We start from the raw sequence: 3,545 nt of genomic DNA on the forward strand, positions 1-3,545 counted from the left end.
TAATATTGAAGTGCCTTACTTCACGAATTTTTTCATTTGAATGCAATTTTTTGAATTTTCTAGTGCTTTGTCTCTTCATTAACCCTTTCGCTGCTGCAGACACGTGCTCCCCGCATTCCGCTCTGTGCGCGATTTTGTCATCACTGCACTGCTTGCCTGTGCAGACACATGGTGTCGTTGTGTTCCCACTGCTTTGACACACTTATCATTCGATTTCACGAAAACTATTTGGCCCAAAAATTTGATTTTTTTCACATCCTCTTGGTTGATACCTGCCCCCCATAAATTACATAATTTTTTTTCGATGTTCAACGCAGTTATTGTGCAGCATTAAATGTAGTAATCCATTGCACAAAATTTTGAAGAGTTTACAGAGGTAAAAGTCCATAGCGTATACTTTCCGTATGGTCGATTTTAGTTGCCACAATGTTGAGAATGAAATGTGGACAAGATACCTAAATTTCATGTAAAATGTACTGTACAACAATATAATTTAAATACCACATATATCGAGAAATATTCTGTCTTTCGCTACTGTAATAAAAGTTTTATTTACACCGGGCGCATTTGGCTTTATTTTAAAGCACTTCAATCAATGAAAGGTATGGCAGATACACAATGGTACTCATGTTCTCTTTCTTGTTTTTGTTCCACAGTCGCAGTTTTACCAATGGTATTGAAATATATTTCTCTTCTGCAACTGTAATAAGCGACTTATTTAGACCAGATGCGTTTCTCTCTTTTGAAGCATCATCAGTGGAAAGTATTTTGTCTCCTCCATAGCCAAGTCAACTTTCGTAGTTTTGTGCTGCGGTAACACAATATTCAACGTTTGTGTCGACTGATCAGTGTTTTAGCAAATAAATGCTGTTTGTGTGTGCCACACGCAAAAATTATATTTGACATAGCTCAGAGCACTTCACTGATAGACGGTATATTCAAGTCCTAATGTTTTTGTAAGTCCACAGTTTTGTTTAATTTATTTTGTCTACTTCCTTTTGATTGATTGAAGTGCTTTAAAATAAAGCCAAACGTGCCCAGTGTAAATAGAACTTTTGTTACAGTCGCGAAAGATGGAATATTTCTCGATATTACATACGACACCTATGTGGTACATAAATTAAATGAGATATTGTTATACAGTAAATTTTATGTGAAATTTAGGTATCTTATCCACATTTGATTCTCAACACTGTGGCAACTAAAATAGACCATACGGAAAGTATACTCTATGGACTTTTACCTCTGTAAACTCTTCAAAATTTCGTGCAACGGTTTACTATATTTAATGCTGCATAATAACTGCGTTGAACAACCATACAAAATTAAGTCATTTGGGGGGGGGGGGGGAAGGTATCAGTCAAGATGATGTGTAAAAATCTAGTTTTTGTGGAATCGAATGATAAGAGTGTCAAAGCAGTCGGAACACCATGTGTGTGCACAGGCGAGCAACGCAGTGACAAAATCGCGCACAGCGCGGAATGCAGGGAGCACGTCTTTGTAGCAGCGAAAGGGATAATGCGGCCGTGGTGGCTTTACTTCATGAACTGCAACTGCGCGCTCCCCCCTAAACGTAAGCTTGCGAACTATGCTATACTATGCTGCTGCTTCTCTTGGCGCGTGCGTCGTGTGCAACTGGCAATGCAGCAATCTCCCGCGTCTGGGCGGGCATGCACGAGCCACCAAGATAAAAGAATTGAACTATAGAAACGTTACACACTACCCTCCGTCATGTACAATACAGTGGCTTCTGGAGTATGTACGTGGATGTAGATATGCAGTAGGCAGTCATAGAGGCTGAAAATATTGTAACAGTAACAGATCTGAATACTTTCCATACAATAAAATACAGGGTGATTCAAAAAGAATACCACAACTTTAGGAATTTAAAACTCTGCAACGACAAAAGACAGAGCTAAGCACTATCTGTTGGCGAATTAAGGGAGCTATAAAGTTTCATTTAGTTGTACATTTGTTCGCTTGAGGCGCTGTTGACTAGGCGTCAGTGTCAGTTGATGCTAAGATGGCGACCGCTCAACAGAAAGCTTTTTGTGTTATTGAGTACGGCAGAAATGAATCGACGACAGTTGTTCAGCGTGCATTTCAAACGAAGTATGGTGTTAAACCTCCTGATAGGTGGTGTATTAAATGTTGGTATAAACAGTTTACAGAGAATGGGTGTTTGTGCAAAGGGAAAAGTTCTGGACGGCCGAGAACGAGTGATGAAAATGTAGCACGCATTTGTTCGCAGCCCAGGAAAATCGACTCGCAGAGCTAGCAGAGAGCTGCAAATTCCACAATCAACTGTATGGAGAGTCCTACGAAAAAGGTCAGTTATGAAACCTGAACGTCAACTACCCGAGGCGATGGATCGGCCGCCAGGCAGCCCGCGACAGAGCACTTCATCACTGGCCTCCAAGAAGCCCTGATCTTACCCCCTGTGATTTTTTCTTATGGAGGTATGTTAAGGATATGGTGTTTTGGCCACCTCTCCCAGCCACCATTGATGATTTGAAACGAGAAATAACAGCAGCTATCCAAACCGTTACGCCTGATATGCTACAGAGAGTGTGGAACGAGTTGGAGTATCGGGTTGATATTGCTCGTGTGTCTGGAGGGGGCCATATTTAAATCTCTGAACTTGTTTTTGAGTGAAAAAAAACCCTTTTAAATACTCTTTGTAATGATGTATAACAGAAGGTTATATTATGTTTCTTTCATTAAATACACATTTTTAAAGTTGTGGTATTCTTTTTGAATCATCCTGTACTTTCCATACAAAAAAATATATATGCAATTGTAACTGTTGTGTTCCTTACAAATATTGTTATAATAAGTCTGCTCACATCGGATCTTTTTTAAAACTATATATATCTATACTGCAACAACTGTCTGTTGCAATAAATAATATGTAGTAGTTTTAAATGTTGATAACTATTTAAGTTTTTATCATTTTAATAGTTAAGAGTTTTTTGATTACATAATTTGTTTCTTGTCTGCCATAGCCCATTTAGTTTCTCTTTTGTATATGCAGAATGTAGATAGCCGTACCATAGTTGCAACCACAATGGACAGGTAGCTGTTGAGAGGTTAGACAAACGTGGTTCCTGAAGAGGGGCAACAGCATTTCAGCAATTAGTTGCAGGGGCAACAGACTGGATGATTGACTGATCTGGCCTTATAACATCAATCAAAACAGCTTTGCTTGCTGGTACTGAGAAAGGCTGAAAGCAAAGGGAAACTACAGCCATAATTTTCCCCGAGGGCATGCATCTCTACTGTATCGTTAAATGATGATGGCATCCTCTTAGGTAAAATATTCTAGAAGTAAAACAGTCCCCCATTTGGGTCTTCGAGTGGGGACTACCCAGGAGGGCATCATTGTCAGGAGAAGCAAAACTGGCATTCTATGGTTCGGAGCATGGAATGTCAGATTTAATGCAATGAAGAAATGCTACAGGTGCAGTCAGTACCAAAATGCTGAAGCTGCAAAGGAAATTATATTCTCTCTCAAATTTTTATATTTGTCAAATTCTGGTATTAAA

The sequence above is a fragment of the Schistocerca serialis genome, chromosome 8 (genome assembly GCF_023864345.2).
Source record: "Schistocerca serialis cubense isolate TAMUIC-IGC-003099 chromosome 8, iqSchSeri2.2, whole genome shotgun sequence".
NCBI lineage: Eukaryota > Metazoa > Arthropoda > Insecta > Orthoptera > Acrididae > Schistocerca > Schistocerca serialis.